General features: G+C 35.8%; 1 long non-coding RNA gene across 1 annotated transcript; it reads right to left on the bottom strand.

The window, feature by feature from the left end:
• Nucleotides 1–16,767: 16,767 nt before the first annotated feature.
• LOC140871027 (uncharacterized) lies at nucleotides 16,768–25,546 on the bottom strand. Its single transcript, XR_012147587.1, has 6 exons — nucleotides 25,497–25,546; nucleotides 24,627–24,698; nucleotides 17,899–17,976; nucleotides 17,610–17,804; nucleotides 17,332–17,529; nucleotides 16,768–17,253 (listed from the first exon to the last, which is right to left on the bottom strand). It is a non-coding gene; the product is annotated as an uncharacterized lncRNA (long non-coding RNA).
• Nucleotides 25,547–26,400: the final 854 nt, after the last annotated feature.

Genomic DNA, 26,400 nt, shown 5'->3' with positions numbered 1-26,400 from the left:
CCTTAACTACTTTCTTGTACATGCATGGTTCCTCCGGGTTCTTGATGAAACCAAAATCCTTTATTGTTTCATCAAATTTCTGGTTCCAACTTCTTGATGCTTGTTTGAGACCATATATTGATCTCTGAAGCTTGCATACCTTATGCTCGCTTCCCATGAATGTGTATCCCTCAGGCTGCGTCATATAGATCTCTTCCTTAATGTTTCCATTAAGAAATGCAGTCTTCACATCCATTTGCCTTATCTCATAGTCATACCAAGCAGCTATGGCAATAAGGATTCTTATGGACTTGAACATTGCAACTGGTGAAAAGGTTTCATCATAGTCAACTCCTTGTCTTTGAGTATAACCTTTCGCCACCAATCGTGCCTTATATGTCAATACCTTACCATCAGGCCCAAGCTTTCTCTTGTAGATCCATTTACACCCTATTGGAACAATTCTATCGGGAGGATCTACTAAAGACCAAACTTGGTTTGTATGCATCGAATCTATTTCCGACTGCATAGCTTCAAGCCATAAATTTGAATCCGCATCAGAAATTGCTTCCTTGAAGTTTCTTGGATCACATCCAACGTCGGGTTCATCTTGATCCCCTTCAAGAAAAAGACCATATCGAATAGGAGGTCTAGAAGTCCTCTCGGATCTTCTAGGTATAGGCGTGTCCATCATTGGTTCCTGAGGTGTAGGATCATTATTTTGTATTTCGGGTTCTTCTCGAATTTCTTCGAGTTCCATCATCTCGCCTTTCTTATCCAATAAGAACTCCTTCTCCAAGAAGGTGGCATTCCTTGAAACAAACACCTTTATTTCAGCAGGATGATAGAAATAATATCCGATTGAATTCTTCGGATACCCTACAAAATAACATAAGGTGGATCGACTATCCAACTTATCTCCCACTGTCTGCTTCACGTAAGCAGGACATCCCCAAATCCTCAAGTACGAATACTTAGGAGCTTTGCCATTCCATAACTCGTATGGTGTTTTGTCCACTGCTTTGGTGTGGACGTTGTTCAACAACAATACCGTCGTTTCAAGCGCATAGCCCCAAAACGAAGGTGGAAGCTCAGTGAAGCTCATCATGGATCGAACCATGTCCAACAAAGTTCGATTACGACGCTCCGATACACCATTCAGCTGAGGTGTCATAGGAGGAGTCCACTGAGAGAGAATCCCATTCTCTTTCAAATAGTCCAAAAACTCGGTACTTAAGTATTCTCCACCTCGATCCGATCGAAGTGCTTTAATACTTTTACCTAGCTTGTTTTCTACTTCAACCTTAAATTCTTTGAACTTTTCTAATGCTTCAGACTTATATTTCATTAAATATAAATACCCATACCTTGAATAATCATCAGTAAAGGTAATGAAGTAGGTGTGGCCAAATTGAGTACCAATTCTAAATGAACCACAAACATCTGTATGGATCAAATCCAACAGATTTTGACTACGCTCAGGTTTCCCCTTAAAAGGAGATTTAGTCATTTTTCCTTTCAGGCAGGACTCACAAGTAGATAGAGAGTTAATATCAGACATATCAAACATGCCCTCTCCCACTAGCTTGTTCATCCTCCTTGAGGAAATATGACCTAGCCTAGCATGCCAAAGGTTTGCCGGGTTTTGACTATCGATTTTCCTTTTGTTCGTTGTTACCGGTTTATCAACATAATTTATTGGAACGTCTATTAATTTTAAGTTATATAGATCGTTTTCAAGTTGTCCATTTCCAATCAAACATTCATTCTTGTAAATATTGCAAATCCCATTCACAAAATTGCAAGAAAAACCATCTCTATCAAGCATAGAAACAGAAATAATGTTTTTAATCAAATCTGGAACAAATAAAACATCTCTCAAAAGTAACTTAAAATCGTTCTGCAATATTAAATAAACGTCTCCTACAGCTTTGGCTTCAACTCTAGAACCATTTCCGAGCCTCAGCTGGGTCTCACCCATTCTAAGCTTGCGACTTCTTGTCATCACCTGCAAATCATTGCAAATGTGAGATCCACATCCGGTATCCAATACCCAAAAAGTAGTATTAAGTGAAACATTTATTTCAATATAGAACATACCCTTCGCAGTTTGCAACTACTCTAGATATTCCTTGCAGTTATGTTTCCAATGACCGGGTTTCTTGCAGAAATGGCAAACATCCTTGGACTTTTCCATGTTTGAAGCCTTTGTCTTGTTCTTCTTCTCGGGTCCGGTTTTCTTGGGTGGGGCAGAACGTTTCTTACCCTTTGTACTTGGCCCCTTCTTAGCAGAGGAAGAGGAGCCCACCAAGAGAACCGGTTTATCCTTCTTTAAGGTGGCTTCATATGTTACAAGCATATTGACCATATCTTCAAGGGAGGCCTTTATCTTGTTCATATTGAAATTCACCACAAATCCGTCAAACGAAGAAGGAAGAGAGAGAAGTAATAAGTCCACGTTGAGTTTATGCTCCAACACCAAATCAAGCGTTACCAACTTCTGTATGAGCCAAATCACTCGTACCCCATGATCACGGACCGAAGTCCCTTCACGCATGCGACACGTCATTAGCTCTTTTACAGTAGCGAACCTTTCAGCTCTCGATTGAGCCCCAAAAAGTTCCTTGAGTTGTACGTGAATGTCAGCAGCATTCACGGTATCCTCAAATCGCCTCTGGAGTTCATCAGACATCGAGGCTTGCATATAGCATTTGGCCTTGATATCATGGTCCTACCATGTATCAAGTTTGGCCAACTCTTCCGGACTTATATCAGCTGGTGCTTCCTTCGGAGGAGATTTTTCTAACATGTAGAGCATCTTCTCCGAGGTTAAGACAATCTTCAACTTACGAAACCATTCCGTATAGTTTGCGCCAGTCAGTTTATTTTGTTCGAGGATAGAGAATAGTGGATTGCGCGAATTCATCTTAATGAAATACTGAAAAGAAACAGAAAATTATTAGTGGTTGTTTAATTAATTTACTAAGACATAAAATAGGCAAAATTTATTTTATGAATCTCACTCCCACTATTTTAACGATTTCACTACCCTCTAGTGAAAACGGGAAACTGTTTTCCTTAGTGGGAACATGGAGTCCAATTGACAAACTATGGTCCTGAATAATATCAGCCAACCATAATTTTCAAAAGGTAGAGCCCAATTGCTTCCAAAGCAACCTCCACATTTTTACCTCATGTCCAATAAGGGCCCAATAATATGACGCCGTTTATTGTGACATGTCAAGATGACCCATCAATATTAAGTTGTGATGGACGGTCGCCATGTGGATCCCCCAATAATATGAGCCGATCCCATGGGAGTTCCACCCAACTTACAACATGTGTCGATCCAATGTACAACTTTCCGACGAACGGGCCCCCCCAATAATATGAGCCGGACCATATCCGCTGGTAGCATCTCATACATTGATCATTGATGGAAGGTAGGAACATTTAAACAATATTTAAATTTCCTTTATTTATCTTGATATCAATTTTAAATCATATTTAAAATGAGGGATTTTAATTTTGAAAATTTGTCTCATCATTTTAAAATTTGTATGCTTACGGGATTCATACAATTTAGTCTAAAACATGCATACAACGATAATATCATATATTATATAGGATGATCGATTCCATTTCTAATCGACCCGTGGTTGCCAATCACGAGTCTAAGTCCAATCCTAGGTAATATGCAGGTATGCAATGCAATCCTATTACATTGAGCTTCCAATTTACATTTTTTCAGTCTTTATTGTCTGCTGGGCCCACCTCCGTCTTCAAATCTTCATCTCCCACTAAGTCTAATGTATTTACAATAAATAACCATGACAAGTAGGGGATACATTTTAAGGGGTGGGAACGGGCCATAAACCAGGCCCACTTTTATTACATATGACAATTCATATTGGGCCATAAATCAGGCCCATTAATAAATCCAACAACAATAAAAACAAATGTAAATTCCTAACATACACCTACAAAATTGGTCATGGCAATCGATCATCCTTATCCAATAATATTTAATTCAAAATTAATTTATTGGATAACATGCAATGGCAATTTAAATTAAAAGGATAAAATCATATTCCATATAAAATCTTATTTTACATACAAAATCATATTTTATCTTTTTATCAAATAAAATCATATTTTACATATAAAATCCAATTTTATACATAAAATCATATTTTACTCAATATTTCCATAAGATCATATCTTATCATCAATTGTACCAAAAATAATTAATTTCATAAAATCTGATTTAACGGATAAAATCTATAAATTTTCCAAAAATTCAAATTTATCCAAAAATCAATTTTAAAATTTTCGGACTCGAACAATTCGATCCGACGCTTCGTGGACCAATCAAAAACAATTTTCGATCGGACCAAAAATAGAATTTTAACACATTAAAATTTTAATTTAAAATAAAAAATTAATTTTTCCCGGGCCGCCCGGGACGATCCCGGGCGGCCCGCGGCCCAAAGGGGCTCGGGCCGGGCAGCCCGTCGCTGCCCCTTGGGCAGCGACCATCGCTGCCCCCCGGGCAGCGATCCAATCGCTGCCCGTGTTTTGCCCGGGAATTTTTTTTTTAAAAAAAAAAATTTATTTTGTTTCAAAAACCGAGGCTTAAAAAATTTTTTTATAATCGATTAATTTAATCGCTTGATCTGAGCAACCTGGCTCTGATACCACTGTTGGAGAACGGTGATCAGATCAATCAGAATTGATACCCGGTGCAGCGGAAGTTTAAAATTTTTATATGAAACGATTCCATAATGGGTATCAAAACTTTACGATTAAATTGTGTGTGTAAAAATTAAATAACAATTATAAATTTTTACCTCCAATCTCGAATCGAGATTATGGATACCAACAGATTACTCTGCTCTTGTTGTATAACCCAGGAACTGATGGACGAACAATTCTTCAATCAGGTCCACGAACAGAGATTTAATCCCTCTGATAGATTGCACTAGAAAATCTATCAGAAGTTTCTACGAAGAGAATTAACGAATTTGATCCGTTAAACGCGACTGTAAATTCAAAATTCACAGGCTGGATTTTCCCGAGCAGAGAGGGAGGGGGGCGGCCACTTAGAGAGAAAAACAGCTAGGGTTTTCGAAAATTGTGACCTCTGTTGTCTAATTTCTGTACTGCAATAACTTATTTATAATGTGGGCTGCTAACAGCTTAGGGCCCATTAGTCATAAGTTCAAGCCTGACAAGCAAAGCCCGCATGTTCAGAAATTAATATAAAATTCATCGTGACTCAGATTGATAAACCAATTTCACCAATGTTCACAGAAGTCATTTCTGCATCTTTTAGAGTCAAGATAAATTTTCTGAATCCGAATTCAGTGGTTTCCAAAAATGCCCATCCCTATGTCATTTTAGGAAATCTTACTCCTCTACTCTTAAATAAGAAGTCCCACTTCTTTGTTCATTAAATTTAACTCTTTAAATTTAACTATCTCAACGGGGATTAAAAATCCATTACTTGTGTGACCCTCAATGGTTCAGGGATACAGCTAGCCGTGGGCTCACAACTCCTTGTGACTCGGAACAACAATTTCCGACTTGCCCATCGAATCATGGTAAGAGCGCCTAGCAACATCGCCCCATGATTCCCTAGGTATCACTGATAGTGCCTGCAAGAACCAATAGATTTTGGTTAGCGTACAGTACGGTCCCTTCATCCATATATCCCGATCGAATCAACAACCATTGGTAAATCGAGAGTCGTTCGAGATTCGATAACTATGCAATGCATCTTGAAGATCAAATAGTGACATCGCATGTGCTACTAAGAAACCATTTCTTAAAACACATCATTTACTCTGGCCAGAGATTCGTCACACTAATATCTCCTCAGATTGCATAGGATATCCACACTAGCAAGTATGTGGTGAATCCTTGACAACAAAGCATCGACTCCTATATGTGTCGTAACTGTACCCAATCCCGACACCTGATGACCCTAATAGAGTCGGTAAACGAGTCAAAGTACAGTACTAGCATATATAGTCTCAATGATGTTTCAAGTAGTAAGGACTAATGGTGTACAACCAAAACCGCGGACTTCATCCACTCGATAAGTGATAACCACTTGGAAAGTCCGGATAGGGTAGTTCGATCATTCATCGTATGAATATCCATTTGCATGCTTTGAACATCTCTATGTTCCATACCAATGAAACGTGGTACTCGGCATCGCAAATGCTAGTCTCAATCTCGAGCGATCCTTATCCCTATTAACGGACGGCTCAATCGACTAGGAACTGTTTAGAATATACAGTGACTATAAGATGTGTTTCATGATAGTCATCCCCATGTACTACCACATCTTACATACACTATAGTATATTCAAGGTCTTTATCAAAACAACAATATATATCACAATATAACAATATGAAGAAAGATAAAGTCATTGCCATTAATAAAAGTGTAAATTATATTAAACAAAAGATTGTTTATACAAAGAGTCATCAAAGCCCTTAGCCACAAGTTGGCTCACCGGGCACCCACTCTTTCAGGGTACACCCCACAGGTCGCCACCACGTACGATGGATTTAGATTGATCAATCGAATTAGGTTACACTTTACTGATATGACCCACAGGAAAATGATTTTTATGTTTATGACATGTCAATGCTTATGTTATGTATTATGTTACGTATTATGTTATGATATAGATTACGACGCAGTTTATGCATATGATTTTACGATCATGCATGCATTAGATGAAAGAGTGGGTGCCCGATTAGCCAACTTGTGGCTAAGGGCTTTTATGACTCTATGTAAAACAATCTTTTGTTTAATATAATTTACACTTTTATAATGGCATTGACTTTATCTTTCTTCATATTGTTATATTATGATATACTATTGTTGTTTTGATAAAGACCTTGAATATACTATAGTGTATGTAAGATATGGTAGCACATGGGGATGACTATCATGAAACACATCTTATAGTCACTGTATATTTTAAACAGTTCCTAGTCAATTGAGCCGTCCGCAAATAAGGATAAGGATCGCTCGAGATTGAGACTAGAATTTGCGATGCCGAGTACCACGTTTCATTGGTATGGAATATAGAGATGTTCAAAGCATGCAAATGGATATTCATATTATGAATGATCGAACTACCCTATTCGGACTTTCCAAGTGGTTATCACTTATCGAGTGGATAAAATCGGCGTTTTTGGTTGTACACCATTAGTCCTTATTACTTGAAACATCATTGAGACTCTATATGCTAGTACTGTACTTTGACTCGTTTACCGACTCTATTGGGGTCATCAGGTGTCGGGATTGGGTACAGTTACGACACATATAGGAGTCGATGCTTTGTTTTCAAAGATTCACCACATACTCGCGAGTGTGGATATCCTATGCGATTTGAGGAGATATTAGTGTGACGAATCTCTGGCCAAAGTACATGATGTGTTTTAGGTTACTTGGTGTTCCTAGTAACACATGCGATGTCACTAATAGATCTCCAAGATGTTATGCATAGTTATCGAATCTCGAACGACTCTCGATATACCAATGATTGTTGATTCGGTCGGGATATATGGATGAAGGGACCGTACTGTACGCTAACCAAAATCTAATGGTTCTTGCAGGCACTATCAGTAATACCTAGGGAATCATGGGGTGATGTTGCTAGGCGCTCTTATCATGATTCGATGGGTAAGTCGAAAATTGTTGTTCCGAGTCACAAGGAGTTGTGAGCCCACGACTAGCTGTATTCCTGAACCATTGAGGGTTACACAAGTAATGGATTACTAAAACCCCGTAGAGATAGTTACATTTAAAAATTTAAATTTAATGAAAGAGAAGTTGAACTTCTTAACTAAAGGGAGTGAGATTTCCTAAAATGACATAGGGATGGACATTTTTGGAAATCACTGAATTCGAATTCAGAAAAATTATCTTGACTCTAAAAGATGCAGAAATGGTTTATGTGCACATTGGTGAAATCAGTTTATCAATCTGAGTCACGATGAATTTTATATTAATTTCTATAACAACAGGCTTGGCTTGTTGGGCTTAAGTTATGGATTGTGGGCTTTAAGGAGTTAGAGTCCTGATACAATTATAACTAGAAATTATTTATAAATAGAGGTGTTGGGTTCAAAAATTAGAGACATTGTATATTGCAATTTTCGAAAATACACTCTAGAATTTTCAAGGGAATTTTCGAAATCCTCTATCCCTTTGGAGAAAATTCGGCTTGTGATTTTTGTGAAAAATTACAAATCGAATTAACAGATCATATCTGTTTATTCTCTACGTAAAACTTCTGATTGATTTCTAGTGCAGTCAATCAGAGGGTTTCTGTTTTTCATTCGTGGACCTAATTTCGGAGTTAGATCGTGACTGTCATCGGTTCCCGGGATTTACAAGAAGAGCAGATTAAATTCTGTTGGAGTCCACAATCAAGTCTTTGCTTGACGAGGTAAAAATTTAACTGTGTTTTATTTTTACTTGAAAAAATTTAATCGTAAAAGTTTTGATACCCATATATGGAATCGTTCCATATAATAAAATAAAATATTTAAACTTCCGCTGCACCGGGTATCAATTCTTAATTGATCTGAACACGTTTTCCAACAGTGGTATCAGAGCCAGGTTGCTCAGATCAAACGATTAAATTAATCGATTGTACAAAATTTTTAGGCCTCGGTTTTTAAAACAAAATGAAAATTTAAAATTGAATTTTAATGGGCAAATCGGGCAGCGATTATCGCTGCCCGGGGCATCGATTGGATCGCTGCCCAATGGGAAGCGACGGGCTGCCCAGCCCGGGCTCCTTTTTGGGGCGCGGGCTGCCCGGGATTGTCCCGGGCAGCCCGGAAAAATTATTTTAATTTTTAATTAAAATTTTAATTTTTGAAATTCTAGTTTTTGATCCGATCAAAAATTGTTTTTGATTGGTTCATGAGGCATCGGATCGAATTGTTCGAGTCCGAAAATTTTAAAATTGATTTTTGGATAAATTTGAATTTTTGGAAAATTTATAAATTTTATCCGTTAAATTAAATTTTATAAAATTAATTATTTTGGTACAATTGATGATAAGATATGATCTTATGGATGGATAAGATAAAATATGATTTTATCTTTTAAATTATGATGCCTTTGCATGTTTATCTAATTATTTAATTATTGAATTAATTAATGGATAAAGGATGATCGATTGCCATGACCAATGTTTTAGGTGTATGTTAGGTGATTTGCATTTGTCTTATTGTTGTTGGTGTTTATTTATGGGCTTGGTTTATAGCCCAAACATGATTGTCATATGTAATAAAAATGGGTCTGGTTTATGGCCCGTTTCCACCCCTAAAAATGTATCCCATATTTGTCATCGAAATTTATTGTAAATTTATTAGACTTAGTGGGAGACAAAGATTTGAAGAAATGGTGGGCCAAGCAGACAATGAAGACCGAAGAATTGTAAATTGGAAGCACAATGTAATAGGATTGCATTGCATACTTGCATATCACCTAGGATTGGACTTAGACTCGTGATTGGCAACCACGGGTCGATTAGTTAATGGGATCGATCATCCTTAAATAATATATGATATTATTGATGTATGCATGTTTAGACTAAATTGTATGAATCCCGCAAGCATACATAAATTGCATGATGAGACAAATTTTCAAAATTAAAAATCCCTCATTTTAAATATGATTTAAAATTGATATCAAGATTAATAAAAAGGGAATTTAAATATTGTTTAAATATTCCTACCTTCCATCAACGATCAATGTATGAGATGCTACCCGCGGATACGGTCCGGCTCATATTATTGGGGGGGCCCGTTCGTCGAAAAGCTGTACATTGGATCGAGACATGTTGTAAGTTGGGTGGAACTCCCATGGGATTGGCTCATATTATTGGGGATCCACATGGCGACCGTCCATCACAACTTAATATTGATGGGTTATCTTGACATGTCACAATAAACGGCGTCATATTATTGGGCCCTTATTGGACATGAGGTAAAAACATGGGGGTTACTTTGGAAGTAATTGGGCTCTACCTTTTGAAAATTATGGTTGGCTGATATTATTCGGGATCATGATTTGTCAATTGGACTCCATATTCTCACTAAGGAAAACAGTTTTCCGTTTTCACTAGAGGGTAGTGAAATCGTTAAAATAGTGGGAGTGTAATTCATAAAATTAAAATTCGCCATATTTTATGTCTTAGTAAATTAATTAAACAATCATTGATTATTGTCTGTTTCCTTTTCAGTATACTATTACAATGACTTCTCGCAATCCACTGTTTTCAATTCTCGAACAAAACAAATTGACTGGCGCAAACTATACGGAATGGTTCCGTAAGTTGAAAATTATTCTTACTTCGGAAAAAGCTTTCTACGTGTTAGAGAAGCCGCCTCCGAAGGAAGCCCCGGCTAATACAAGTCCGGAAGAGTTGGCCAAACTTGATTTATGGTGGGACCATGATATCAAGGCCAAATGCTACATGCAGTCTTCGATGTCTGATGAGCTTCAAAGGAGATTCGAGGATACCGTGAATGCTGCTAACATTCACAAAAACCTCAAGGAACTCTTTGGAGCTCAGTCAAGGTCGGAGAGGTATGCCACCGTCAGAGAGCTCATGACGAGCCGCATGCGAGATGGGACTTTGGTCCGTGAGCATGGGGTGCGCATGATTGGGCTCATTGAAAAGTTGGTAACACTCGACTTGAATTTGGAGCATGAACTTAGCGCGGACTTGTTGCTTCTATCACTTCCTTCATCGTTTGACGGTTTTGTGATGAACTTCAATATGAACAAGATAGAGGCCACCCTTGAAGAGATGGTCAATATGCTTGTCACATATGAAGCCACACTAAAGAAGGATAAATTGGTACTCTTGGTTGGCTCCTCTTCTAACTCTAAGAAAGGACCAAATGGAATGGGTAAGAAACGTTCTGCCCCGCCCAAGAAGATTGTACCAAATAAGAAGGGAAAGGCCAAGGCTTCAATTGGGATAAAAGATGAAAACGTTTGCCATTACTGCAAGAAACCCGGTCATTGGAAACGTAACTGCAAGGAATACCTCGAACAGTTGCGAACTGCAAAGGGTATGCTTTACATTGAAATAAATGTTTCGCTTAATACTTCTTCTTGGATATTGGATACCGGATGTGGATCTCACATTTGCAATGATTTGCAGGTGATGACAAGAAGTCGTAAGCTAAGGATGGGTGAAACCCAGCTAAGGCTCGGGAATGGTTCTAGAGTCGAAGCCAAAGCTATAGGAGACATTTATTTAGTTTTGCAGAACAATTTTAAGTTATTTTTGAGAGATGTTTTATATGTTCCGGATTTGGTCAAAAACATTATATCTATTTCTATGCTTGATAGAGATGGTTTTCTTGCAATTTTGTGAATGTGATTTGCAATATTTACAAGAATGAATGTTTGATTGGAAATGGACAACTTGAAAATGATCTATATAGCTTAAAATTAAAAGACGTTCCAATTAATTATGTTGATAAACCGGTAACAACAATTAAACGGAAGGACGATAGTCAAAACCCGGCAAACCTTTGGCATGCTAGGCTAGGTCATATTTCCTCAAGGAGGATGAACAAGGTAGTGGAAGAGGGCATATTTGATATGTCTGATATTAACTCTCTACCTACTTGTGAGTCCTGCCTAAAGGGAAAAATGACTAAATCTCCTTTCAAAGGGAAACGTGAGCGTAGTCAAAATCTGTTGGATTTGATCCATACAGATGTTTGCGGTCCATTTAGGATTGGTACTAAATGTGGCAACACCTACTTCATTACCTTTACTGATGATCATTCTAGGTATGGGTATTTATATTTAATGAAATATAAGTCTGAAGCATTTGAAAGGTTCAAAGAATTCAAGGCTGAAGTAGAAAACAAACTAGGTAAAAGTATTAAGGCACTTCGATCGGATTGAGGTGGAGAATACTTAAGTACCGAGTTTTTGGACTATCTAAAAGAGAATGGGATTCTCTCTCAGTGGACTCCTCCTATGACACCTCAGCTTAATGGTGTTTCGGAGCGTCGCAATCGAACTTTGTTGGACATGGTTCGATCCATGATGAGCTTCACTGAGCTCCTACCTTCGTTTTGGGGCTACGCGCTTGAAACGACGGTATTGTTGTTAAACAACGTCCACACTAAAGCAGTAAATAAAACACCATACGAGTTATGGAATGGAAAAGCTCCTAAGTATTCGTACTTGAGGATTTGGGGATGTCCTGCTTACGTGAAACAGATAGTGGGAGATAAGTTGGATAGTCGATCCACCTTATGTTATTTTGTAGGGTATCCGAAGAATTCAATCGGATATTATTTCTATCATCCTGCTGAAACAAAAGTGTTTGTTTCAAGGAATGTCACCTTCTTGGAGAAGGAGTTCTTATTGGATAAGAAAGGCAAGATGATGGAACTCGAAGAAATTCGAGAATAACCCGAGATACAAATAGCGATCTTACACCTCAAAAATCATCACAAGACACGCCTATTACTAGGAGATCCGAGAGGACTTATAGGCCTCCTATTAGATATGGTCTTCTTCTTGAAGGGGATCAAAGTGAACCCGACATTGGATGTGATCCAAGAAACTTCAAGGAAGCAATTTCTGATGCGGATTCGAATTTATGGCTTGAAGCTATGCAATCGGAAATAGACTCGATGCATTCTAACCAAGTTTTGTCTTTAGTAGATCCTCCCGATGGAATTGTTCCAATTGGGTGCAAATAGATCTACAAGAGAAAGCTTGGGCCTGATGGAAAGGTATTGACCTACAAGGCACGATTGGTGGCAAAAGGTTATGCTCAAAGAAAAGGAGTTGACTATTGTAAAACCTTTTCACCAGTCGCAATGTTCAAGTCCATAAGAATCCTTATTGCCATAGCAGCATGGTATGACTATGAGATATGGCAAATGGATGTAAAGACTGCATTTCTTAATGGAAACATTAAGGAAGAGATCTATATGATGCAGTCTGAGGGATACACATCCATGGGAAGCGAGCATAAGGTATGCAAGCTTCAGAGATCAATCTATGGTCTCAAACAAGCATCAAGAAGTTGGAACCAGAAATTTGATGAAACGATAAAGGATTTTGGTTTTATCAAGAACCTGGAGGAACCATGCGTGTACAAGAAAGTAGTTAAGAATGCGGTAACATTCTTAGTACTTTATGTTGATGACATCCTACTCATGGGGAATGATGTAGGGATGTTGCAGTCAACAAAGATATGGTTATCAGGTAGATTGTCGATGAAGGATTTAGGTGAGGCATCCTATATTCTAGAAATTCAGATCTATAGAGATAGATCTAAAAGAATGATAGGACTCACTCAATAAACCTACATCGACACCATATTGAAAAGGTTTTCTATGGATGAGCCCAAGAGAGGACATCTACCTATGTGTCATGGAGTTTCTCTATCCAAGTCTATGTGTCCCAAGACTGACGAAGAGATAGAGAAGATGATACACGTGCCATATGCGTCAGCCATAGGTAGTATCATGTATGGGATGATATCTACCAGACCGGATGTGGCCTATGCTCTGAGCGTCATGAGCAGATACCAAGCCAATCCCGGTCAAATGCATTGGAAAGCCGTAAAGGATATTCTTAAGTACTTGCGAAGGACTAAGAATTTGTTCATGGTTTATGGAGGGAGAGAATTGAAGTTGAAAGGCTATACCGACTCTAGCTTCCAATGTGACGTGGATGACTCGAAATCAACCTCTGGATTTGTATTCGTGCTCAATGGCGGTGCTGTCTCTTGGAAGAGTTCCAAGCAGGACACCACAGCGGATTCCACCACTGAGGCAGAATACATTGCAGCATCAGCTGCTGCTAAAGAGGCGGTTTGGATAAAGAAATTCATCCAAGAGTTGGGTGTAATTCCTGAAGCTGTTGGTCCAGTCCCGGTGTACTGTGACAACACGGGTGCCGTTGCTCAGGCAAAGGAACCAAGGTCTTATCAGAAGTCCAAACACGTACTGAGGAAATACCACATTATCCGGGAGATCGTGGAAAGAGGAGACATCAGTGTCGAGAGAGTGGCCTCTACAGACAATATCGCTGATCCGCTTACTAAGCCCTTGCCAGGACCATTGTTTGACAAATATCGCGAAGCAATGGGATTACGTAGTATGACTAGTTGGCTTTAGGGCAAGTGGGAGATTGAAAGAGTGGGTGCCCGGTTAGCCAACTTGTGGCTAAGGGCTTTTATGACTCTATGTAAAACAATCTTTTGTTTAATATAATTTACACTTTTATAATGGCATTGACTTTATCTTTCTTCATATTGTTATATTATGATATACTATTGTTGTTTTGATAAAGATCTTGAATATACTATAGTGTATGTAAGATGTGGTAGCACATGGGGATGACTATCATGAAACACATCTTATAGTCACTGTATATTCTAAACAGTTCCTAGTCAATTGAGCCGTCCGCAAATAAGGATAAGGATCGCTCGAGATTGAGACTAGCATTTGCGATGCCGAGTACCACGTTTTATTGGTATGGAACATAGAGATGTTCAAAGCATGCAAATGGATATTCATATGATGAATGATCAAACTACCCTATTCGGACTTTTCAAGTGGTTATCACTTATCGAGTGGATAAAGTCCGCGGTTTTGGTTGTACACCATTAGTCCTTATTACTTGAAACATTATTGAGACTCTATATGCTAGTACTGTACTTTGACTCGTTTACCGACTCTATTGGGGTCATCAGGTTTCGGGATTGGGTACAGTTACGGCACATATAGGAGTCAATGCTTTGTTGTCAAGGATTCACCACATACTCGCGAGTGTGGATATCCTATGCGATCTGAGGAGATATTAGTGTGACGAATCTCTGGCCAGAGTACATGATGTGTTTTAGGTTACTTGGTGTTCCTAGTAACACATGCGATGTCACTAATAGATCTCCAAGATGTTATGCATAGTTATCGAATCTCGAACGACTCTCGATATACCAATGGTTGTTGATTCGATCGGGATATATGGATAAAGGGACCGTACTGTACGCTAACCAAAATCTACTGGTTCTTGCAGGCATTATCAGTAATACCTAGGGAATCGTGGGGCGATGTTGCTAGGCGCTCTTACCATGATTCGATGGATAAGTCGGAAATTGTTGTTCCGAGTCACAAGGAGTTGTGAGCCCACGGCTAGCTGTATTCCTGAACCATTGAGGGTTACACAAGTAATGGATTACTAAAACCCCGTAGAGATAGTTAAATTTAAAGAGTTAAATTTAATGAAAGAGAAGTTGGACTTCTTAACTAAAGGGAGTGGGATTTCCTAAAATGACATAGGGATGGGCATTTTTGGAAATCACTGAATTCGAATTCAGAAAAATTATCTTGACTCTAAAAGATGCAGAAATGGTTTCTGTGCACATTGGTGAAATCAGTTTATCAATCGGAGTCACGATGAATTTTATATTAATTTCTATAACAACAGGCTTGGCTTGTTGGGCTTAAGTTATGGATTGTGGGCTTTAAGGAGTTAGAGTCCTGATACAATTATAACTAGAAATTATTTATAAATAGAGGTGTTGGGTTCGAAAATTAGAGACATTGTATATTGCAATTTTCAAAAATACACTCTAGAATTTTCAAGGGGATTTTCGAAATCCTCTTTTCCTTTGGAGAAAATTCGGCTTGTGATTTTTGTGAAAAATTACAAATCGAATTAACAGATCATATCTGTTTATTCTCTACGTAAAACTTCTGATTGATTTCTAGTGCAGTCAATCAGAGGGTTTCTGTTTTTCATTCGTGGACCTAATTCCGGAGTTAGATCGTGACTGTCATCGATTTTCGGGATTTACAAGAAGAGCAGATTAAATTCTGTTGGAGTCCACAATCAAGCCTTTGCTTGACGAGGTAAAAATTTAACTGTGTTTTATTTTTACTTGAACAAATTTAATCGTAAAAGTTTTGATACCCATATATGGAATCGTTCCATATAATAAAATAAAATTTTTAAACTTTCGCTGCACCAGGTATCAATTCTTAATTGATCTGAACACGTTTTCCAACATTAGAATCCTCAGGTTATTTTTATATACGTTATATGCTTGCATGTGGTTTTATTTAGTAGTACTCATTATTAAAGGTAGAGCATGTTGGGCCTTTAGGCTCACTAGATCTAAATGTTGTGCATGTGAGTTTTATGTTATTCAGGAGGTTGTGGTCCCGACTGGTGGTGAAAATCTCTGTGCATCCATGGTGAGCTAGCACACCCGTGACCTTCGCCAGCTCATGTTTCAGTTGATTTAGTTTATGATGAGATATTTTATGTATTGACATATTTTCCGCACATGTTTACTATTTTTCATTAGTTTGCATACTTTTGAGATTATAGTCGTTTGCATGGATTTTAACCTGTTCGAGTTTTTAAACTTTTAAGATGCAGTCGATTTTTATTATGAATTAAATTTTATGAAAATCTATTTTAAGTGTAGATGCATATATGTATGGGTATATATGTATATTTTTTTTAAAAAAAATTCCTTCGAGTTTGGTTCGTTTCACAGATTGTGGTTGAAAACAATAATAAAATCCTTCAATGCTTCTGCTTTTAAACCGCAGCTTTAGTTTTGAATATGTAAATCAATAGAAAACACGGTTTTTGGAAATTAAACATCAAGATCTCAGTTTCATACAACACAAAACAGTGAAACACTTTATTCACGAACGATGCCAAATTTATAACATTGTCTTGGCCATACAAACTTTCCAACAGGTACTACACAAGTACTGTTGCCAAAAACCAAAAGCCAAAAAGTACATTTGCTAAAATCGACGTAGCCACGATATGAGAATTGAAATCTAATTAACATCGTCTTTCAAATTAAATGGCCGTAACTTTTTCTCGAATTCCTCATATATCCTTGCAACCCTTAATGAATGTTGGTGTTGCTCGTGTGCCAACTGAAACTGGGCATCTATAAGTTGGCTCAAATTTATAGACCCATTCATTTCAACTGAACTTGAGCTTGCCGTTGAACCCGAACCCACATTATTAGGTGCACAAGGGGCTTCTGTGGGGTGCCTCTTCTCCATGTAATTGGTATAAGCTTTATATGCTTCATCTCTAGTCTGATATGACTTAAACACAGCGCCTCTAAATCCGTTAACTAGTAAGGCTGCCTCCTCCCAAGTACTATAGATTCCAGGGTTCAATCCCTTGAAAACAACATATGTCTTTTCCTGTGAAGGGAGTAAATAAATTAATAAGAAGTCATAGCGTAGGGGAAAGTGCACACATATGGGTATTTCAAATGATACCTTGTTTTTCAGTGCACTTGGGGCTGCTTTGTGTTGACTTTCTCTTGTCCATGTACGTGGTATAAGCCTTAATAGCTTCATCTCTAGTCTGATAAGACTTATGCACCGTGCACCTAAATCCGGTCACTGTGCAGCAGTCTCCTCCCAAGTACCATAGATTCCAGGGTTCAATCATTTGAAAACGACATATGTCTTGCCCTGTCAAGGTGGTAAGAAAATTAGGCAATAAAGTCATAGCGTTGTGGTAAATGCACGCAGATGGTTATTCAAAACCAGACCTCGTTTTTTGGTGCACAAGGGGCTTGTGTTGAGTGCATCTTCTCCATATACTTGTTATAAGCCTTCACAGCTTCATCTCTAGTCCGATAAGACTTGTGCACCGCGAAACTAAATCCGGTCACTTGTGCATCTGTCTTCTCCAATGTATTATAGATTCCAGGATTTTGTCCTTTGAACACAACATATGTTTTTCCCTGTCAAGGAAGTAAGAAAATAAGTCAATTTTACATAATATATTAAATCTAACTTTCTAGTAAAACTGCAAGAAAATGGATGTTGAAACAATACCATTTCAAATAACAGCTGCTCTAGATATTTTTTTTGTTATCCGGAAGACAGAAGATTTACAAACCTTTGACAACAATCCTGCATCCAAAAATTTAGTTTCAATGTACGAAGAAAATATCACTTTTCAAATCATTGTTTTGCTTCTGTGCAGAACCAATAATGTTTCCTTTATACACCCAGAAATTTTTTCAGGGGGGCGCAATTAAGAACGGAGCCACGTGTTGCTCCGTCAGGTGGTAGTTTAGGTGACCACTTTGTTTTCTCTATTTTGTATACATTAAATTTATTTCATTTTGTCAATATATGTGTTAACAATTTTAAAAATAAAAGATACAAACTAAACACATTAAAAAAATTGAAATATCAAAAAAATGCAATTCAGGCAAAAATAAAAATCTAACTACGTTAAACGATACAATTCATAAAAAAATCACGATTGCATAATTTATATCATTAAATGACAAACAGAAAATTTAAAATAGTGTCATCAATACGTAATAATTTATTATATTATTTGATAAGTTCCTAAATAATTTTATTTTTCAATATATTACAAAAATATGAATTAAAATTGATATGTATTATATTATATTTTATTAAATAAATAATACTGTTGTGAAAAGTAAAATTTTATGGTAAAAACTAAAAACTCTAAAACTCTAAATATATATCAAACCAAATACTTATAAAATCTTCTCTCTAAACTTGTGTTATTTCTTCACAAATGTTGAGGTCTATTTATAGATTCTCAATTGAGAAATGTCCAAAAATAAATATGTCATCCATTACATAATCAAAAATTAAAATATCATCACATCACCATCACAATAATTTTCAATCTAATTTTAATATACAATTTTCAATACTCCCCCTTGTGATGATGATCGTGATATTACGTGTTTGTATACTTCCTCGTTAAAAACCTTACTAGGAAAAACCCAGTGAGATAAAAACCATAGCAAGAAAAAAAGAGTGCAGCCACGTAAACTCCCCCTCATGTTAATACGATTGATTCTTCACATACGCTGTAGATTTTGCATCCCAATATTATATATATTTTTTCTGAATATTGTCGTAGGAAGCGTCTTTGTGAAGAGATCTGATGAGTTCTCACTTGATTGAATGTAACAGATATCAATATTTTTATTCTTCTCAAGCTCTTGAGTGTAGGCAAAGAACTTTGGGGGGATATGTTTGGTTCTGTCACTTTTGATGTATCCTTCTTTCATTTGAGCAATACATGTAGCATTATCTTCATACAGCGTCACAGGATTCTTGTTTACTGATAATCCACAAGAAGTTTGGATATGTTGTGTCATTGATTTTAGCCAAACACATTCACGACTTGCTTCATGTAGCGCAATAATCTCGGCATGATTTGATGAAGTTGTTACTAGTGTTTGTTTTTGTGAACGCCAAGAAATTGTTGTGCCTCCACGAGTAAATACATATCCGGTTTGGGAACGTGCCTTATGTGAATCAGATAAATATCCAGCATCAGCATAACCAATGATACTTTGATTGGTGTCTTTTGAGTACAAAAGTCCCAAATCTGTCGTTCCTCGTAGATAACAGAATACATGTTTAATTCCATTCCAGTGCCTCTTTGTTGGATATGAACTGAATCTTGCTAATAAATTTACAACAAAAGATATATCAGGTCTAGTGCAATTTGCAAGATACATAAGGGCACCAATGACACTTAGATATGGTACTTCTGGACCAAGAATAACTTCATCATCTTCACATGGACGAAATGGATCATTTTCTATGTTTAATGATCTTACAACCATTGGAGTACTTAATGGATTTGATTTATCCATATTAAAACGTTTAAGGATCTTTTCTGTATAATTTGTCTGGTGAACAGAAATTCCACATTCTTTTTGTTCAATTTGCAAACCCAAGCAATACTTGATTTTCCCAAGATCCTTCATTTCGAATTCTTCTTTCAAGTACATCATAACTTCTTGAATTTCTTTATTCGTTCCAATGATATTTAAATCATCAACATATACAACAATAATTACACATCCGGATGTTGTTTTCTTGATGAAAACACAAGGGCATATTGGATCATTTACATATCCCTTTTTCATCAAGTGCTCACTTAGCCGATTATACCACATTCGGCCGGATTGCTTCAACCCATATAATGATCTTTGCAATTTTACAGAATAAAATTCTTTGGGTTTTGAACTTTGTGCTCCAGACATCTTAAATCCTTCAGGGATTTTCATGTATATATCACTATCAAGTGATTCGTATAAGTAAGCTGTAACAACATCCATAAGACACATTTCCAAATTTTCAGACACGACCAAACTAATCAAATATCGAAACGTAATTGCATCCATAACAGGAGAATACGTTTCTTCATAATCAATTCCAGGCCTTTGAGAAAAACCTTGTGCAACAAGTCTAGTTTTATATATTGCTATTTCATTTTTCTCATTCCGCTTTCGAATAAAAACCCATCTGTATCCAACAGGTTTTACACCTTTAGGTGTGAGGACTATAGGTCCAAAAACATTACGTTTATTTAGCGAATCCAATTCAACCTGGATGACATCTTTTCATTTGGCCCAATCATGATGAGTTTTACGTTCACCAAAAGATTTTGGTTCATGATCCTCATTTTCATTTATGATGTCACATGCCACATTATAAGCAAATATCTCATCAATATCTTCTATATCTTTTCGGTTCCATATTTTTTTAGTATTAATATAATTGATAGAGATTTCACGATTCTCGTCAGTTTGTGGTTCTGATAGAATATTTTCATCATTAGGTGTTTCTTTTGGAACACCATTTTCTATTTTATGATCATCGTGTTTCTTTATGCCTTTTCTTTTTCGAGGATTTTTATCCTTGGAACCGACTAGCCTTCCACGCTTCAAGCGTTTTATGACATCATGAGTGCCTTCAATTTGTTTCTTTGGAATTTCAATTCGAGCAGGGGCATTTACAACATGCATATATGATTTTGTTACCCCTTTTGTGTCTGCAAATGCATCTGGCATTTGATTTGCAATTCTTTGCAAATGCACAATTTGTTGTACATCTTTTTCACATTGTTTGGTCCTTGGATCCAAATGTAACAATGATGGTACATACCATGTGATTTCCTTTTCAATGTGTTTCTTTTCTCCCCCTAACATTGGGAAGATTTCTTCATTAAAATGACAATCAACAAAACGTGCTGTAAACACATCGCCTGTCTGAGGCTCAAGATATCGAATGATTGATGGACTATCATAACCGATATAAATACCGATTTTTTTATGAGGACCCATTTTTTTATCGTTGAGGTGGTGCAATAGGCACATACACCATACATCTAAAAATTTTTAGATGAGAAATATTTGGTTCTTTACCAAATACAAGTTGCAATGGGGAGAATTTATGATATGCACTTGGTCTGATGCGAATTAATGCCGCAGCATGTAAAATAGCATGTCCCCATATAGAAATAGGGAGTTTTGTTCTCATAATCATTGGTCTATCAATCAGTTGTAGACGTTTAATCAATGATTCAGCTAATCCATTCTGTGTATGAACATGAGCAACATGATGTTCAACAGTAATTCCCATTGACATACAATAGTCATTGAAAGTTTGTGAAGTAAATTCTCCAGCATTATCAAGTCTTATTTTCTTGATTGTATAATCGGAAAATTGATTCTGCAATTTTATTATTTGAGTCATTAATCTTGCAAATGTCACATTCCGAGTTGACAATAAGCATACATGTGACCATCTGCTGGAGGCATCGATCAATACCATAAAATATTGAAATGGTCCATATGGTGGATGAATTGGCCCACAAATATCACCCTGAATACGTTCAAGAAATATGAGTGATTTTGTTTGGATTTTAGCTGGTGATAGTCTTATAATAAGTTTTCCAAGAGAACATGTTTTACATTGAAACTTATTATTCTGAAAGATCTTCTGGTCTTTCAATGGATGACCATGTATATTTTCAATAATTCTTCGCATCATTATTTAACCAGGATGTCCCAATTGATCATGTCAATTGGTTAATATTGAAGAATTATTAACCACCATATTTGATTCGATTGACCTTATATGTGTATAATGCAATCCAGTAGGGAGCATTGATAATTTTTCAACCACATATTTCTTTCCTGATTTATATGTGGTAAGACACATATATTTCTGATTTCCATCAGTTATCGTCTCAGTATCATATCCATGAGAATATATGTCATTAAAACTCAACAAATTTCTTTTCGATTGTGGTGAATATAAAACATCATTTATCCGAAATTTTGTACCATTTGGTAACAAAAATTGTGCTTTACCACAACCTTCAATCAAGTCTACAGGACCTGATATGGTATTCACCATTATTTTTGTTGGTTTTATTTCCATGAAATATTTTTTATCTTGCAGAATAGTGTGCGTTGTACCACTATCCGATATGCAAATTTCCATGATATTATTTCCATGTTTGCTCATAGCATTTTTCATATCAAACTTCACAAAAATGCAATAAAGAAAAATTAAGTACTATACAAATGCAAAATATAACATGATTTATAATACAAAAATGCATGAAAAATACAAATTTGTTACAATCTAGTCCCACCAATCTTTTAATCAATGTCTTCGAAATCATTCAAAAAATCTGCAGCATTAAAACTAGTTGAACCAATTAAATGGTCACTATTTTCAATAAAATTGGTCTATTTTCCTTTCCCCTTTGTCGATTCTTTATAGAGCTTACATAGGTGCTCAGGAGTTCGACAAATATGTGACCAATATCCTGGAGTGCCACATCTATAACAAACACTCTCAGATCTTTCTGAGTGATTTTCATTTTCACTCGTATTTTCATGTTGTCTTTTTGGTGGGTGGTTCGTGACGTTCTTTTGAGATGAGTTATTGAAATAACTATCTCGATTATTTTCATATCCACGGCCACGACCACGACCGCGATAATTTTTACGTCCACGTCCACGTCCACGCCCACTTCCTCGACCTTGTCCACGACCAAAATATTGTCTATGCCTTTGATTTTGGTTTTTATTTTTAATTACGACGTTTGCTTCTAGAAATGCCGTTGAACCAGTGGGTCGGGATTGATGATTTCTTACTAACAATTCGTTGTTCTTTTTCGCCACAAGAAGACATGCGATGAGTTCAGAATATCTCAAAAATCCACGCACTCTATACTGTTGTTGTAGAGTTATATTTGATGCGTGAAATGTGGAAAATGTTTTTTCAAGCATTTCCATCTCAGTAACAACATGCCCACAAAATTTCAATTGCGAGACTATTCGATACATCGCATAATTGTAATCACTGACTTTTTTAAAGTCTTGGAATCTCAACGTATTCCATTCATCACAGGCGGTCGGGAGTATAACTTCCCTTATATGCTCAAATCTTTCTTTCAGCCCTTTTCATAAAATCATTGGGTCTTTTTCTGTGAGATACTCACATTTCAATCCTTCATCAAGATGTCTACGTAAGAAAATCATAGACTTTGCCTTTTCTTGTGAGTATGATATATTATTTTATTTGATGGTATCATTTAGACCCAATGACTCAAGATGCATCTCTACATCGAGAGTCCATGGCATATAATTCTTTCCAGTGATATCGAGCGCAAAAAATTCAATCTTTGCCAAATTTGACATTGTGATACTAGAAAAATAACAATGCATTTTATTAGTTAATTTCTATTAGTACGACAATACAAAATAATGGAATAACGAAGATTACAAGTGCGTGTACAAATAGAGAAAAAATATGTGGTGAAAAATCGCTGGTGAGTACAAGACTCGTGAGCATGATGATCATAGTCGTTATGAAAAATAGCCTTATAAATGCCATCATATTCATCTTCGAAAAATCGAGGAGAAACTATTTTGAGAGAAAGAGTGAATTTGGTGTGATTTAAAATGAGTTTGAGTGAACATATTTATAGGGCAAAAACTAGCCGTTTGTTACCGTTGGGGGTAAGAAAAAATCAAGTATGTGTTGAATAAAAATTTGTGATAATCATGTGATGCATATAATGATAATCATAATTAAATATACGCAATAAAATATATATCATATCACGTTATTATAAGGTCAGTGTCCTAGACAACCTCTTATATAATAACATGAAATTATATATTGATATAGTTAGTATATATACATAATAAATATATATCATATCACGTTATTATAAGGTCAGTGTCATAGACAGCCTCTTATATAATAACATGAAATTATACAAATATAATTAGACAATAAAATTATATAAGCAGTAATGTATAATCATATCACGTTATTATAAAGTCGGTGTCATAAACAGCCTCTTATATAATAACATGAAATTATACAAATATAATTAGACAATAAAATTATATAAGCAGTAATGTATAATCATATCATGTTATTATAAGGTCGGTGTCATAGACAACCTCTTATATAATAACATGAAATTATACAAATATAATTACACAATAAAATTATATAAGCAGTAATGTATAATCATATCACGTTATTATTTAAAAACCTTAGAGACTTTTATACTTGTCGTATCCCTTACTGGGAGTGTGGGATATCGTCTTAACATCCTCCCAAGATTTATAACAAGTTTTTAAAAACTAATTTTTTTTTTTTGTCATTTCTGATAATAACATGATATTATATATTAAATATATACACAACAAATAAATAAACAATAAAATAAATATACTTACTTGTTAAATATTTTTGTCTTCTCTTTGTGTTTTGGAGCGTCGAAAATTATAGAGAACCTTCGAGCGATCGTGCTGATAACGTGTTGTGAAAAGTAAAAATTTATGGTAAAAACTAAAAACTCTAAAACTCAAAATATATATCAAACCAAACACTTATAAAATCTTCTCTCTAAACTTGTGTTATTTCTTCACAAATGTTGAGGTCTATTTATAGATCATCAATTGAGAAATGTCCAAAAATAAATATGTCATCCATTACATAATCAAAAATTAAAATATCATCACATCACCATCACAATAATTTTCAATCTAATTTTAATATATAATTTTCAATAAATACAAATATATAATAAAAAATTTTATGAAAAATTGAGGGGGGGCCTGTGCCCCCCCCGACCCTATATGGGTCCGCCCCTGCCTTTATACATATTTTTTTTATCCCCAATCACCATAATTTTCTTCAAAAGTTTGATGAAGCTCAGCCGTTAAATGGGGCATGACATATTATATCCAATTTACTATAAAAACAATAATACAAAGGAGCATTACGACACATTATCACATCACCATCAAAATTGGGAATTTTTGCAAATAACCTCAACCTCATTTATTGGGAATTAGGTCATAAAAACTCTGAATGGGAACGAATATAACCCAATAATTCATCCGAATCGCATGTCCACCTTTAATTAACATGAGCTGAAGTAGATATGTTAAATTATTTACCATGGATTGCATATAAAGGTCTGATTGTACTGGACTAGAGAAAAATATATATACCGTGGGAACATCGTTTCCGATAGATTGCAGCAAAAGTAATATTAAAATCATTTTTTGCCCAGCCAACATGTGAAAAAATGATGTGGTTACCATATAGAGAGTGTCGATCACATATTGATCCTTGAATCGCAGGAGCTGTGGTCATATGAGGTGGAAGAGAAGATAAGGAAGCATTCACGAAGAAAATAATGGGCCACCGACCTGCGTGTGCAATGGTTAATATTTAGTTGAGGGTATTATGGTCAATAAACATATTCGATTATTTGTCCAATCATTTATCATTAGAACCAAACAATGGATAAATATTATTTATGTATATGAATCATTCATATCAAACAACACACTATTAATATCATTTTTAAATTATCCATCCATTATCCACCAAATTATCAATCTCTTAATAATCACATCCTCTAAACCAAACACAGCCTAATTGTATTAGTATCTCACCCGTGCGTTGCGCAGGAATCGGGATGTTATTTTATACAACTAATTAAAATACAATGAACTAAATGAATTATAAAACGCACAATTACAAAACAGACAAATTCAGTAAACAACAAATTTTATTTATTAAAAAACTTGTAAGTGAACAAAAAATGATATAAAATATAAGCTATCTATAAATACGAAAAACATATCAAAAATTTATGTTTCATCGGTGACCGCACTTTACAAATCTTGAAAAATATTAAATTCAAAAAATTTGACGAAAAAGTGTCATCGAAAATCTCGTATCCATTGTTTTGTCTATAAAATTGATTTTGTATTTATTAGTTTTTGTTTTATATTTCTGTCTATTTTTTATAATAATTACCTTTGAGAAATAGTTTCACTACGTCAAGAACGGTATCTTTAATTGTTACATGTATATGTAAATCTTAAAAAATAAAAAAAATAAAAAATATACTCGTATACTTACAAATAAAAATCTATAATAAAAAAATTATATATCTCGACATCATTAAGAAAATAGCGTAAATTGGTCTATTGT

This window comes from Henckelia pumila, unplaced genomic scaffold (genome assembly GCF_033568475.1).
Source record: "Henckelia pumila isolate YLH828 unplaced genomic scaffold, ASM3356847v2 CTG_298:::fragment_3, whole genome shotgun sequence".
NCBI classification, from domain to species: Eukaryota; Viridiplantae; Streptophyta; class Magnoliopsida; order Lamiales; family Gesneriaceae; genus Henckelia; species Henckelia pumila.
This window is presented reverse-complemented; position numbering and strand designations above follow the sequence as displayed.